The 15,738-nt window shown below is 36.8% G+C and overlaps 1 protein-coding gene across 9 annotated transcripts in view; it reads left to right on the forward strand.

Annotated features, from left to right (window-relative positions):
• The window catches only part of magi2a (membrane associated guanylate kinase, WW and PDZ domain containing 2a), a 239,346-nt gene that overhangs the window by 5,216 nt on the left and 218,392 nt on the right, over positions 1–15,738 (forward strand). The gene's annotated exons all lie outside the window — the stretch shown is intronic.

Here is a 15,738-nt window from a genome sequence, read left to right on the forward strand (position 1 = left end):
TTTTTCTTTTGCATAATGACCAGTTGTGTGCACCACCTACTGACTGTAGCATTGACTGATTCACTGATTTGTGAAGTAGAGTAATCGTAACAGCTCTTTTTCTTCATGTTGGCCGCATTTTCTGTACTATTTATTTTTCTCATTTTCAGCACTGACCTTACTTGAAGGGAAAACTTAAGGCTTACAAAAACTTTGTATTTTCTGTCCTGGAGGGTTTACTAAGAAGCTGGTTCAGTTGTAAAGCAGGTTAAGTTAACCTTGTGCTATAGGTAAAGCACCTAATTTTCTTAACTAAATGATGCCTGCAGGTATATCTATTAGCAGGTTTAATTTTGCCTGCACTTGGTTGGGTACATTATTTTAAGTGTATTTGACAAGTTTACCAAAATATAAAAAATGTCATTCAAACTGCATTTGCTTTGTTTTACTTTTTACTTGTACTTTTCATTACATTACTTGAGTACATCCATTTTTACAGTAATTTCCATACTTAAGTACAAGAAGTTTCAAATACTTTAAGACTTTTACTCAAGTAACATTTCAGTCAGTGACTTCGACTTTTACCAAAGTCATATTTTGGAGAGGTACTTGTACTTTTACTTGACTCTGAGATTTCAGTACTTTATACAACACTGATTTTCACACTGATGGCGGTAAGTTGTGCTGTAGCCACGGCTGCCTTTCCGCTGACTGCCATCCATATTCAGACCCAACTAGCCGATTGTCGCAGCTGAAATCCAGATCAATCGAACCAGATTTTCTTATATTTTACTGTCCAGTTTTGGATAGCATGTGTTTTGAAGACCAGGGATGCAGCTAAATACTTTCTGGGATGTGTACAGACACATCTCTAGGCATAAACAGCTGTCAAATTTAGAAAATGAGGACTAGAAGTAATTATTCCTTCGTCATTCTGGCGCCCCCTTTAGGGTGTCGCCCATATGCGTCGCATATATTGCAATTTTTGAGTCACTGATATTGACTTAAAAAGATGATTCTAGTATTAGAAATTGGTCAAAAATGCACCTATATTAGTTTATTAAAAAATGTTTATGATAGTTTTTCAGTGTTTGCAGCTGAAACCAAATATTTACATAAATTGTATGAAGCAAAGGTTGTTTTTTTTTCACAATCTGACATAAAATCAGAGCAAACATTAGAGTTACTAAGTTTGGTCAAACTCCAGTTTTAGTTTCATCCAATCATAAAAAGCTACAAACTATTATCAAACCTTTTCTGGTTTTTGTGCAGTAATGGCTTCTCCGTCTCTGAATGGCATTTCAGCTCATGTCTTCCAAGTCAATGACATCATTATTTAAAGGTACAGTAATGTTAGTGTGTGAAAACTTCAGGTTTTAAAGAAAGTTTCTGGGTAAAAAAAAAAAAAAATCATTGGTCTAAATTTTTCTGGCTTCTTGCAGAAAAATGTTTAGTCTGATTTAATGTCAGTGAAGAAAAACAGACTATTTATCCCTTTTTTTAAAAAAAACAAATCATTATTTTTGCCTGCAATAATTAGAATTTTAGATTTAAATTTGCATTATTCTTTGCAGAGCAGGAATTACACAAATCCAGTTTGTGTTGCACTGGCTGCGATGAATTAGATTTGAAAATTGGAGGAAATCTGTTTGCCTCTTTTCCAACATGCTGCAGAAAACAAAAAGCGCGATAAAGTCACAGAAGTCTCCATGAGTTTAACACCGATTAGTTTGCGTTTGTTGTGTCGGGGTTTGCAGCTAAATACTCTGTTGCTAAAAAAAAAACCCCAGTGTAGGTTGAGTAGATTTTGCTAGGCTGGCATTATCTCGTGTCCTGTCACGGACGCTTCCCCTGCCTTTGATCTCAGCTGCTGATCAGCCTTGCTTTGTGCGCCGGTGCCAGGAGGATCTCTGGGATCTCATTTTGAGGTGAAAAATCTTTCAAAGCGCAATAAGAGGCTTTGGATGAAAGTGTCAGGCTGTGTGCGTGTGTGTGTGTTTGCATGTGCTTAGCATCACAACAGAGATTTATTCAAAAAGCATCCAAAGCTTATATCAAATCGATTTATTTATTTTTTTGTCCATGAAATGGTTACATGTTTCAGCAGCTGGAGAAGCGAGTGATCTTCTCCTCCAACTCTGCTCTTGTTTACTTGTTAGACTGTTTATAGACTTCGATCTTATAAAAGGAGAAAAAGCAACAGCCATAAAGCTGCTTGCAGATTTAGATGTTTTTCTCATCCAAGCTGAGATTCAGTGATTTCTTTTATCTATCTTAAGGTTTCTCTGAAGCTCAGCTGCGTTACTCTGTACTAACTTGCAGCTTAAATGCTTATTTTAGAGCTTAAAACACACACCATGATTTAGCTTTTCTTATGCATTAGCCTGATTAACTATGTAGCAAAACATTAAACTAATCAAATTTCTATCGCATCTCAAAGAGAAGTAGGTTTTAATGACCCGTTGATGGTTTACGCTTAATAAAATATAAATTTTACATGAGTAGAACATAATCTATTTTATTTGAAATGATAAATTAAAGGAGTGTTCGTACGGTTGCAAAATATTTCTAATGCAAAAACATAATAGGAAAGTGTAATAGAGTGTTAGGGCCTCACTAAGAGAGGAATAAAATAAAATTACAAGAATAAATTTGTAATATTACAACTTATGACATTGTTCTTGAAATATTATGATTTTATTCTCATATTATTATGAATTTATTCTTGTATTATTTCGACTTTATTCTCAATTTTATTACTTCATTCTCTTACAAGTTTGTCATAATTTTATTACTTTTTCTTAGTAGGGATCTAAAAGTGATAAAACAAGTGACAATTTTAGGTTTTTACCTTAAACTTTGCTTGACGTCACCATTAGCTATTTTATTCGCTAACATTTTATATGCATTTTAAATCCTGTGGTCGAAATCTCATTTTACTGACCAAGAATAAAGATTACTTTTATTGGCTAATTATAGGACACATACTACTCTTTTAACAGTAGAACAGTAAACATGTTATTGGTTGCTCCAACTAGTCGACTAGTCGATTCTTTACTATGACTTTTTACGGAGCTCCACTAGTCGCAATCGCGTGACAAAAATGATTTCTCCAAGACGATGAAAGAAGAGTTCATCTCCTCACCGAGTTAGAAGATGATGCTAATTGTATAAAAATGTAAATAATTTACGGAAGGAGTTCTGCAAACCCCAGGAAATGCTCCTGGAATGGGGGCGTTGTGGTTAGTGCGGCGCCTCGCATGTGGAGGCTGTTGACCACGGCAGTCCAGAGTTCAACTCCCGCCCATGGTTAGCTTGGCCCATTCCTCTCTCTTATCAGATTACTGTCAAATAAGTTGAACTAGTGACGAAAGAAATCTTTTTTAAAAAACCTAAAACGACCGGAATAATGGTGCGTTCACACCTCATGTGTCAGGTTTACATTTAAAGTCTATGTGGAGGCGCTTCGAGGGCCCGTTGCGGCGTGTTTCGCCCGTCTAGCGTGGCGCAATTTGAAGCATTTTGAGCGTTTGACATGTCAAGTGCGTCTGACAAATAGGCCGACAACGGAAAACAACGACTAGAGCAATTTTGACCCGTTTGATGGGCCTCCACATAGACTTTGAATGTAAACCAGGCACCTCTGGCGCGTGAAACCCTACTTGTAGAGTAAAATGTCAAGCGTCTGACTTCAAAGTGCTCGCGTGTCGAACTTGTTTTTGAAGCGCGGAAAGCGTTGGCTGTGAACTCACCATAATGTGCGGCAACGCATCATGATGTCGCGCTTTTCATCCATCCAACTTTTTCTTCTGCCGTCCTGCAAAGTCAGCGAGCCACTGCTGAGTCAGCGTTTTGGTTCCAAACTAAAAAAGCCAGTAGCTGCACATTTTAACAGGAAACCGTCTTGACACGACCGTAGAAATATTCCCGTACTCCAATTTGCTTAAAAATCAACATGTAAAGTATGAATAGAGACTCATGAATTGGTTTTCTTGCCACTTTAGAACCTCCTGTCAAGGAACTAATCACTGACCAGCTTCCATACGTGGATTTCCAAAGTATCTGTGTGGCCTTTCTGAATAATACATCAAGCTCTGCTTCCAGTGGTTTGCTGCTTTACCACCGTATTAAAAACTGTTGCTTTCTTTCTCTCTGAATATCTTGCCCAGAGTGCCGACTTTAATTTGTCTTCCCCACAATTAAAAATCCAAGTCTTATTCCTGCTCTGAAACATAAATATAAGTGGAGTGTCTTTAAATTCTTGGCCATCTTTAGCTTACATTGAGGTTGGGTTGTTTGTTGCTCTTTGGAGTGATCATTAGATTAGTTTGCAATCAAGACACAATTAGGATCTGTGCAAAGCAAAAAAAAGGCTAAGACAACAAATAACATGATTTAGAGCTAAGCATCAAGAATACCGTCATGGATGTTGTGGATTTGATGTCATTAAAGAATAATGATGCACATTTTCTCAGTGACTCTCCTTGAGTTTGTATCAGGCAGTTGTTTACAATGGCACGAAGAGAAACTGTCACATCCAGAAGGCCCAACTTGACTGGAAGAAATCATCCAACACATTTCTTTTAAGAGGAAACTAAGCTGAAGGAAAACCTGAAGGCATCATTAAATGAAATGAATCTGATGAGCTAATCGATTAATCGATTTATTGAAATCATTGACTAATTTAGTAATCAATTAAATGGAGTAAACAGATTTAAGAAAGACTAAATGCTTCAAGAACATACAGAGTTTTTCACTTGTTGATTTTAAATGACTTTTTAGTTGCAGATGCATCCTTTCCTTCATCAAGCCTTCACAAAAAGGATGCTGTGATATTTTATTTTTCTTTTAAAAAAAGGAATTAAATTTTGTGTATTTTTGTGTTTCAAATGTTTTATAAAACATGTTAAGTGGTTAAATTAAAAATCAGCAGTATGTGCCATTTTTAATCTGATTAATCGTCAGAAGAACTGATTAATCGATTAATCGGTTTCGGCGATCAAATAGTTAAAAGTTGATCTCTTTCACAAAATATTCACAAATCTGCAAAGACGAGACAAAAATAAAATGGAGATCATTTTAATTCATCATGTGATTATTTGATTTATTGCTCACTGCAACAAGTTTGGAAAACAATCTTAGTGTGCAAACTGCTTCAAATTTAAACTATTACTGTTATTGTAAGAAATTATTTTTGAATCTTGCTTATGCCAGAAAACCAACCACGTTAAATTAAATTAGCTTTTCTATTACTGATGAGGAGAAATCTAAAATATTTAGTTATATTAGGAACTTCTTGATAGCTACAAAGTGTTTTTTCTAAACTTGCTAGTAAACAAAAATATACACTTTTAAAATTGTGTATGCATACATGGAAGCATATAAGGAAATTAAAAAAATAAAAATAATAAAATAATTAAATGCATAAAAATATAAAGGAAAAACTCAAAAAATCCTTTAAAGGACTAAATTACTTTGATACAAATAAATGGACAAAAACTTCTGGCCAGAATTGCAGATTTTTTAATTTTTAAAAAATATTCTAGATGTTTGCAGTACATATTATTAGCCGCTGGTATCTTTGTGGAGTTTTTTTTTTTATCAAACAAGCTCCAATTAATCAGATTTTCTAAAAAAAAAAAAAAATTCATAATTGTCTTAAATTGAAAATTAAACCCCATTTGCATTAATATTTGTAGCACCGCTGTTGTGATTGTAAGAGGCATAAACCAATAATAAAATGTTCCTGCGTATGTTGCACTAACCAATCAAAACAACAGTAAACAAGGCCACAGGTTGCTATTATTTTATAAGCATAACAAATCTCTCTTTACTCAGTCTTGTCCTTGAGTTAACTGCAATAACGCATCTAGCAAAACACGAAGATAACTTAGTTTTATTCTTAGTCTCCTTCACTGACGTCTGCAGAGTTTTTATTCCGGCTCCAGTCGGGCGTTGGGCTCTACACGGAGAAGCTCTTCCTGCTGCTGTTCTCCGCTGTGCGGCTGAGACCCGCGCTCTGACCGAGGCGTCGCGCTAAGTGCTGCTGGGGTTGCAGCAGGTAAGAGCAGACGTTTCCAGGTTGGCCCAAGGCAATCGCTGTGCTTGCTGGGTGCCCACTCAGAGTTTGGCTGCAGCCGGCAGAAAGTCATTACAGCAGGCTGAGCGGCAGGAGCCGGCCATGGCAGCACCTCTTGAGTTTTAAAAAGCTGTTTCCAGCTACCAGCGGGACTCTGGTGACAGCTTTCCTGCTTGGTCTGTAAGTGGAGCACTTAGGTTGTCAGTGAAATGTCTTAGGAGAGAAATATTGCCATGAAAGCAGGTAACAGGCGGCGATGTTGAACAATCGGTTTGTGGGACTTCTGCAACGCAAATGTAAAACAATGGATTTTTAAAATGTAATAGAAGAAATGACAACCATTGTCAAGTCCTGTGGAGCTTCCCTGTTTCTTTTGAATGACATCCCACAGTGTGACACTGCTACCACCGTGCTTTATCATTGGGATGATGTGTTTAGTGCAGTGGTGTTAAACTCATTTTCATTTCGGCTGATGCTTATATTCCCAGCATCTTCCAGTTTTTCAAGTTGAGCCTGTGTTGTTATTGAGCAACACAGGAGACAATAAACATCTTCATAGGTAGGCCTGTGACAATCAATGAATCAATTAATCGCATATAAATTAATTAAAACATTTGTATGTTGCTGCATAATAATGCAAGAACACATTCGCAAAGATTGATCAATTTTAAATCCTAGCAAAGTTTTAACACTGGAACTGGAAGACATTTTAAATATTGAAAATAAATAAAATAAATTATAAAGTCTAAACAAAATTGTCCTTCAATAATAGATTTAGTTGAAGCAAAAGCACCAGACTGAAGACTTTTATCATCCAGTTTTTATTAGACAGACAGAAAAGCTATAAATAATGCCAATGGAAATTATTGAACTCATTTTAATTTATCATGTGATTAATTGATTTATTGATTACCATGACAGGCCTATTTATAACTGCTTGTCAAAAATCTCGACTGTCTTGTTATCACAGCCAAACCTCCACTTTCCAGTTCATCAATAATCTTTTTCCATGAACACAACAGACATGAAGTAGCTTTAGTTTCCTAATGAAATGTCAGATCACCTGCTGATTCTCTGAGTCACTGTGTGTTTGTCTGTTCTTCACAACTTGGAAAAACAACAATGCTATTTGTTTTTAAATTTTTTCTTTTTTAAACAAAATAATCTCTGCTGAAGCAGCTCAGTTTAAGATGAAGCTGTTCTGGACGCTCCGCCGTGACACAGTGCGAGCTACGCAGGGAGAGCGAGCGTTTTACGACGGCGCTAAGTTAATGACGTGTGTCCAAGTAATGCCTTGATGGATGTGGGTGATGATGGGTTTGGACCCGTCATTTGAAACATGGGACGGGGCAATCCCTGACAACTTGTGTGCAGTTTGACACACTTGCTGCTGTCGGCAGCGCAGTAATGATTCCTGCAGTCAGACTCATCTGTCATCTTGTCAGAGTCCCACTGAGGGTGTAAAGTTGCACCAGCGATTGCAGCACAGATAGTGTGGCACATATACACACACACAGCCGTTTGGAAAGATGCTGTGCTCCAGAGTGTGTGTGTGTGTGTGTGTGTGTTTGCATCCCTGGAGCTTTCGTTCCACTTACCACATCCTGCCCAATCATGCTTGACAGAGGCTCGGTGGTTGTCTCTCAGGACAGTTATGACCATACAGTAGCTACCAGCTTCCACACACGTTGCAGTTTTTCTCTTCTTGTCGATATCAGCCAGCTGTTTAGGTGTTAAGTAGAGTGAGTGGCCAAAAGCGGTGGACTTTATGTCTGTGTGTTGCAGATGGTACCAACTTTCAGCAGTGTTTGTCTTGGTTTCAATTCGGAGTGCGCTATATTGACGATATACGGTAGAAACGATAGAAATTTAGACTACGATAGAGATCTGTAGTTTACCGGCTAACTGCGGAAATGCTTGTGGATGATGTAACCGGCTAGCATCCAAACAGAACAAGCGGAAAGCAGCGTGGCTGAGATAGCAAGGGAAGAACTCGTTAAAAAGGCAGGTGGAAAAATGGAAATTATCAGGACCTGGTTCGGGTTTAACCTACGAGGTCTTACCGCGACGCTGTGAAGGAGCGCAGCAGATGTCAGACAGCGAGGAAGCAAGGGATGAAAGCACACACAGGATCGGTGCCACCCCAGCCAGAACGTGCATGAGAAAAGGCTCGCCGAGTCCATTGGACCCTGTTTCTTACCCTTCCTGCCGTATTATTGCCACGCTCAGGAGGAGAGCAGCAGATGTCACGGTCGGACAGCAAGGAAGCGTCTTGGGGCGGGGTGACGGTCTTTCCAAAACCATAAAAATAAAACCTCATAAAAGCGCACAGAGTAAAAAACGCATGTAATTCTTTGTTCGTTTCTATTGTACATTTTATACAAATCATATTGCGATATATATTATTACCGCCATCCATCACAATATATATTGTGACATGAATTTTATGCCATATTGCATAAAATGTTTGACTATTGTCATGAAGTCTCATTTGGTCAATAGCACTTTTAATGCAAAGTTAAGACTTTTAATGGACTTTTAAAGCAAGTTTTAATGCAACTTAGATTTAAAAGTGTCATTATTTACCAACCAATGCAAAGTTTACACTTGTAATTCAACTTTTAATGCAACTTTGCATTAAAAATGTCATTTACTTCATGGCAACAGTCATAAACATTTATAAAGATGGTGTTATGACTGTCTTATGCACAACCCTTCAAATAAAATGTTACCACTTATTTTATTTAGCACCGTTTACAAATATTATTTGCAATCAAATCCTTACCACTTGTTCCTTTTTAAATCTGTCATCTTCTCCTGTTATTTCCTCAAACATTTGCTTAAAAAACATTTCAGGTTAAATGTTTACTTCTACAGACCAGGCTTGTTTCTAGATATGAGGCAAGTGATTATTGTAGCATTTTTGCAGAGAGTCTGAATTTTAATGAACAGCAGAAAAGCTCATGCAGTATCTTGTTAGCGGATGTTTTGACAGTTAAGCTGCCAAAGCAAACGTTGTGTGCTATTTTCAGCGTTAGACAGTGACTGATTCTTTTACATCAAGCTCTATATGCAGGTAATGTTGCTTTGAGTATCTGTGTGTGACATTTATTTAACAAGAACACTTGTTTGCTAAGCAGCTTTTTTTCAGATCTCAGTGATGTCTCTTTACTTCAGAAATGTGTTGGCAACACATCACTGCTGTCAAGTTGTTTTTCTTCTTCTCTGTCAAATCCACCCAAATTCAGAAAGTGGAACAGCGCATAGTGAGCAACGTGCAGCCAGTCAACCCACAGTTCAACTTAAATGACCTCCAGCTGCTTGTGGCATGAATATAAATGGGATATTTTCCAGGGAAGATATTGGTGAAGGTGAAATTGGTTGAAGGGAAAACGAACTCTGTGCCCCCAGGCAGTTATTGCTGATTCACCAAAAAGGCGAAGATCGATATTCTGCGGCTGACGCTTCAGGGTTGGTCCGACTTTCTCTGCTCGTCTTTTCATCAAACAGACTTTTTATGTTCAATTTGGTTCATTAACCTTTAAGTTTGGGAGTGGAGATTAGGTGAGGGCTTATTTTTGTTTTGTTTTTTATTTAACAGAAGACGATTTATGCCACTGGAAAAAATATTTGACTTTAATCTCAAAATTCAGACTTTTCTCTGAGAATTCTGGGTTTGTTTGTTTTTTAGAATTCTGATTAGTTTTTTCTCAGAATTCAGTTTTTTTTTAGAATTTAATTTTTTTTTGAGAATTCTGATTTTTTTTATCTTGAGAATTCTGACTTTTTTAGAATTCTTTTTTCTGAGAATTCTGGGTTTGTTTGTTTTTTAGAATTCTGATTAGTTTTTTCTCAGAATTCAGTTTTTTTTTTTTAGAATTAAATTTTTTTGAGAATTCTGGGGGGTTTTTTCTCAGAATTCTGACTTTTTTTTAGAATTCTTTTTTCTGAGAATTCAGTTGTTTGTCTCTGAATTGACTTTAACCTTCTGAGGTCGCTTGATCGATTATTAAATTAGCTATCTGTTGTTACAATAATTGATTAATCACAATTGATCCAATTAATTGTTTCAGCCCTATAGAAGATGTTTCTTTGCAGTACGGCATAAACAAAGCTAATTGTATTTGTTTTATTCTTACTCACTTTGTGACCATTTACATGTATTCATTAGAGAGGTGAAAGTACAAAATGAAGCAGACATTAAATTATTCTCCAAACAGGATCATTAACACACACAATACCATACAGGCAATAAAGACCCTTAAACTCCTTCAAATTGAAATTATTGACTGTTGGCGACTGGTCAGCAGCGCACGCTGCGGCAATTAGAGGAGCAGTGGATTACATGCAACAAGCACAGAGCAGAAATGATGATGTAAACCTGATTTATTGATCCCGGTGGAGTGTGTTCACTGTGCAGGACGGAACCGGCGGAGCAGCAGTTTCAGACAACTTAAAGTCTCTGCAATCGGATCGTAAACTGGACTTCGATTTTCCGCCCGCCCGTATAGATCCTGCAGGGAGCTGCGAGACGCATCATTAGCATGTGCATTCAATAACTGTCTCTTTATAACAATCCATGCAATAACATCGCCATGCATTGAGCACATCTGTCTCACTCCGTCTTCCTGTAATGATTTGTGATCCTAACAGTATTTCAGCCGTGAGCGAGGTCACCTCCAGCTGTTTCAAATCAGCCCACATATTCACTGCTGGGACGTTTTCACATGTTGTTGTTTTCTAACCCCCCCCACTCATTTCATCCCAACTGAAACTGACCCACGTTTTAAATGGTTTTTTGCAAACTTGTAAAGTAAAACAACATAATCAAGCTAATGCAGTAAATTAGTCGGCGATTATTTCAATAATCGATTAATCACACCTAATCAGATTAATCGGTTAGTTTATTGTGCCTTTGGATTTTCACCAGGAAATATGAAACTGTTTTAAAGAATTTTTTTTATGAGCTCCAAAATTCAAACATTTGCAAGAAAAAAAACTTCAAAAGTTTTAGATCAAGCAAAGACATTTTCTAGATAAAACTGAGCTCCAAAAGTCAAAAATTTACTGAAATCTTCATGTATTTTCTATAAAAATGTTGCAAATTTTTCTGAGCTTGTGCAGTCAAGTACAGTATATTCGGCCTTTGGAAATGTTCTTTTCATATTTTTTTTTTTCACTTTTGGGGCTCAAAAATTTTTACGTTTTTTTTTTTTCTCTCAAATTTCTGAGATTAATCTTAAAATTTCTCTTCTTTTTTGCCAATTTATAGCCTTTTGAGCTCGTAAATTTTCTTTTTTCTAGAGAAATTCTGAGGGTAGTCTTTTTGGTGAAATTTTACTAAATTTTTTATGTACAATATTCCTAATAATTTGTTGTAATTTCTGCTGTAAATCATGCTTGTAAGCATGTAAGGCAGGGGTGTCCAAACCTTTTGTTTAGTTACAAATGAGAAAGGAAACTTATTTGATTTCTAAGTGCCAAAAATGTGCTTCTTTTATAACTTGGATATGTATATTTTGGAAGTTGTTTTCCAAGTAATAATCAGGAAATTGTAGAGAGTAAAACTGTCTGATAAACTTTCTTGCAGACACATACTGCTTGTGTTGTTGTAGCCCAAAGGCAGCAGTTCTGTTTGTGAACCACAGGGAGGTCTGAAGGGAATAAGGCAGCCGTCTGGCTTCTCATCCTCTTCATCTCTGCAGTCTGCATGGAGTTGCAGGTATTCCCCAGAAGGTATGCAGTAATTAAGAATGAGGTCAGGGGAGTGTGTGGACGCTATCCGTTTTCCTCCAAAGCAGCAAACCGTAAGGAGTTGGAAGCAAAGCGTTGCCAGATCCCCCCAACAATTAAGAAAAACGCCCTTCATTCCTCTCTTTCCTGCCGACTGATTGGTCTCCATCATAACTTTTATTCCTTTCTTTGAGCCGGTTCTCTCTCTCCACCATTCATCGTGTTTTCATTGTAGAGAGGAAGATGTTTGCAGAAAGAGATTCAGAGAATGAGGGAAAAATGCAAAGTCGGCCATTGTCCTTCTGGTAAACGTACTCATTTAGTGTTGATGAGGTTTGTTCAATATGTACTTAGAACTGCATAAAACGGACATTATGGGAACTAATCATGGCCTACAACAGGGGTGTCCAAAGTGTGCCTTTGTCTACCATCTGCAGGTCAAGAAGGATAAAAAAAATTTACGCAACTTTTTGTTTTTAAGGTAAAAATATTTCAGACATTTTCTTACAATGGAAAACACAAAGTATTTGTTTTTTTATATAATGAGTAGAACCATGTTTATCCAGAGTCTTTTAATTTAACTTATTAAACTTGGATAAAAATACCAAACATTTTGAAAGAGAGGGACTCGCATTGTGTTTTTAAAACTCGGAGTAAATTTATTAAGTCATAAAAAATTGTGTTTACTTTTTGAATCTATCCCTTTCCGACAAACAAAATAAATCGGTCTACTTTATTTGCTTAATTTTATTTATTTATTTTTTGTTGTTTTTTCTACCCTGAAGTAATTTTAACTTGATTATTTTGACCAATGTGACAAAACGTTTGGATTTACAACAGAACTTGTGATTACTTGTTAGGACCATCATAGATGAACAAAATTAGTAAATTTACACCAAAAAAATCTCAGAAATTTTGAGACAAATCGCAGAAATTTCTGAACTCAAAAAGTTGCAAGTTGGCAAGAAAAAGCTGAGAAATTTTAAGATTAATCTCAGAAATTTTCTAGAAAAATTTAGAAATTTTCTGAGGTTCAAAAGTTGAAAATTTTTTACTTTACGATATCTGAAAATCTCCAGCATTTTGATAGAAAATATGTGAAGTTAATCTCAAAACCTTGAAGGTTTTTTTTTGTTTTTTTTTTTGAGCTAAGAAATCTTCAAGATTTTCCTAGAATTAAAAAAAAAAATTAATCTTAAAACTTCTGGGCTTTTTTATGTTTGAGAATTCTCAAATGTTTTTTAGTTTTCTGGCGGAAATTTACTCATCCCAATATGCCGTCGTAACAAATCCCTTAAAATGTTATTTTACCATATTTATTTTATCTATTAGACCTAATTTCTCATGTCTTGTTGGCATTTATTTTCTGTTTTAGACTGCCCAGTTGACTTTGATCTGATCAGCTAATGCTAAAGCTGATGCCTCTACTAGCTGCTTCTTCAATCTGACTGACCGTTTTGTAAACACCCCTCATTTTTGGGGGCAGATTGTTTGAGTTTAGCTCTGCCCAGTTCACTCTTTCCGCCATTATGATGAGAAATGAGTCCCTATTATTCCAACATGAAAGCACCGATTGTTATTCTAATTAGGCGTGGTAAATGAGTGCTGCATTGCTGAGCTTCCTTTCTATCTCTCCACCAGTTTTTTCCACCTAATCTCCCTGCTGCTTCCTGATCCACTTCCTCCTTGCCTCACTTCCCGTGCCAGTCTATATTGTTGATATTGTCTGTTTGATGAAACACCCAGCAGCACCCATACAGTTGTAGTTTTGTGCCAGATGGTATAGAGTTGATGCCATTGGGCAAGATGACCCAATGATGTAATAAAATCGATGCTAGAAAAGGTTTTAGAGTGCATCAGTTTTACTTCAATGGAAAATGGAGACAAAATTGACTGAAAATGGGAGTTTAACAGTTTTTTAATAGTTATATCATCTTGATTTTGCATTTGTAGTGACAAAAAATTGGTGTGAGAATCAATTTAGGTGTTTACTCTGGTTTGAACTTGTGAATCAGTGCAGCCGGTTCTCTGGAACATGTTGATTTAAAGTCTTTTTGCTTTAAGTGGAGAAAGATATTCCTTCAGTTCAAATGCATCTGTTGTGGCAGATGGATGCTAAGGCTACTGCTACTAAAAACTAAGGAACTGGATGCAAAAAAACACCCGACATTTAAGAAAGTTATAAAAGAAACAACAGTGTGGTTTCATTTTCTACAATGAGAGGAAAACGGACCAGTTTTTTGCTCTATTTAGGACTTTCAGTCCTTAGGACTTTCAGTCCTAAATAGACTGGAAGTCCTAACCAAATTTTATCTCTATTTAGGACCAGAAGTCCTAAATAGAGATAAAATTTGGTTCATCTCTACTCTTAAACATGACAACACCACTATTTCACTTTAAAGTTGCCCTGAAACCAAAGACATGTGCTTTTCCCAGATGGAAAATCTTTTTGTAACCAAGCAACAATTGCTGGTGCTCTTTGGCACTAGAGAGAATAAAACAATGCCAATTTTATGATGGTAGAAGGTTGGCAGGTTATGGCGACTCAGAGGGAAGGAGGACAGATGCACTGCATGTCTGGAGAAATGTAAATCTCTGCAGTAAACAACAGTGGGACACATTTTTACATAACTCTTCATATTAACACAGTGTGACGTCATGTGCTCAACATCCCACCCCATCTCTCTGCTGGAGGGCTAAAAGCTGCTTGCTAACAATGACTAGCATTCAGTTTTAGCTGCTAAGTTATCAATATAACGCTCAAAATCTCAAATGTACGCCTGATATGCAAAAGAAAAAGGGAAATAGTGCTTTGCTACTAAATGTCGACGCTAAGACAACTAGATTTCAATAGTTTTAATTAAGAAACAAAAGAGGAATAGGGAAGTAGTTCAGTTATGCTAGCTTGACTATGACAACCTTAACATGTAGATGTGCTGTGGAAATCTGTGCGTTTCGGTTCAGTTAAAAAAATGTAAAAAAAACGTGACCAAAACACCAGCTCTGACAGATCATCAGTAGAGCAGGTGTTTAAATTATTATTAAATTATAAATTAAGTTATGTTAGCTTAGCTAATAGCAGCAGTAGCTAATCTACCACAGCGATCACTTTTTAATAAATGCAAAATAAACGTCAAGCCTAAAACCATAAAACTGTAACGGATTGAACGTTCTGTTCTATGTTTGGAAAATGTTTGAGTGTTTTTTGATGATCAATCCTGATTCATGACTTGGTGTTGGTGTCAGTTCTTATGGGAGCCAGTCTGCGTGTAGCGTAGCTAAAACAGAGCGAGAAAGAAAGTGTTTTTGAGTTGTTGTTTAATGGTTTTTTTCTGTGTCATTTCTCCCTTCACTGTGGCGTAATGCACTAAATTAGTAATATCTAAATCTCCAGGTTTCATGTAGTTAACCAAATCGTTCTACAGCAGCAGTGCAGCTATGGATGGCATGTAAAATAATCGTCTTTTTTCCCCAGATATTAAAGTTTACGGATATAAACAACAACTTGCAGCGGGCTGATATGCTGTCTTAATTTTTCTGACATGAATTTACACACTCTTTATGTCTTGCAAGCACTTTATTCTCTGCAGAGTAAATGAAAAAAAGTATAAAACTAACACATGCACGTAATATTAGAACTTGAATGCTGATCCTCCTGCTCCAACCATGTTTTCTTATCGGCATGCCAATACTGTTAGCTAATCTCTGCATAAACAAACGCCACACACACTCCTCCTCTCTCTTACTACTTTATGCAGTGGATACGGTTTGTTTTTGTGTGTGTAAAGTTGCGGTAGTTGCAGATTGACTGTACAGCAGTGGCCCTGTGTGCTAATGAGGTCAAACAGATATCCAGAGCTCCCTAAACGACTCTGTCCAAGGAGGCATTCCAAGCCGGCCGCTGTGCTGCCTGCAGGCGTTTCTGTTTGTTGGAGGAAGCTGTTTAC

This window comes from Xiphophorus hellerii, chromosome 17, assembly GCF_003331165.1.
Source record: "Xiphophorus hellerii strain 12219 chromosome 17, Xiphophorus_hellerii-4.1, whole genome shotgun sequence".
Lineage (NCBI taxonomy): Eukaryota > Metazoa > Chordata > Actinopteri > Cyprinodontiformes > Poeciliidae > Xiphophorus > Xiphophorus hellerii.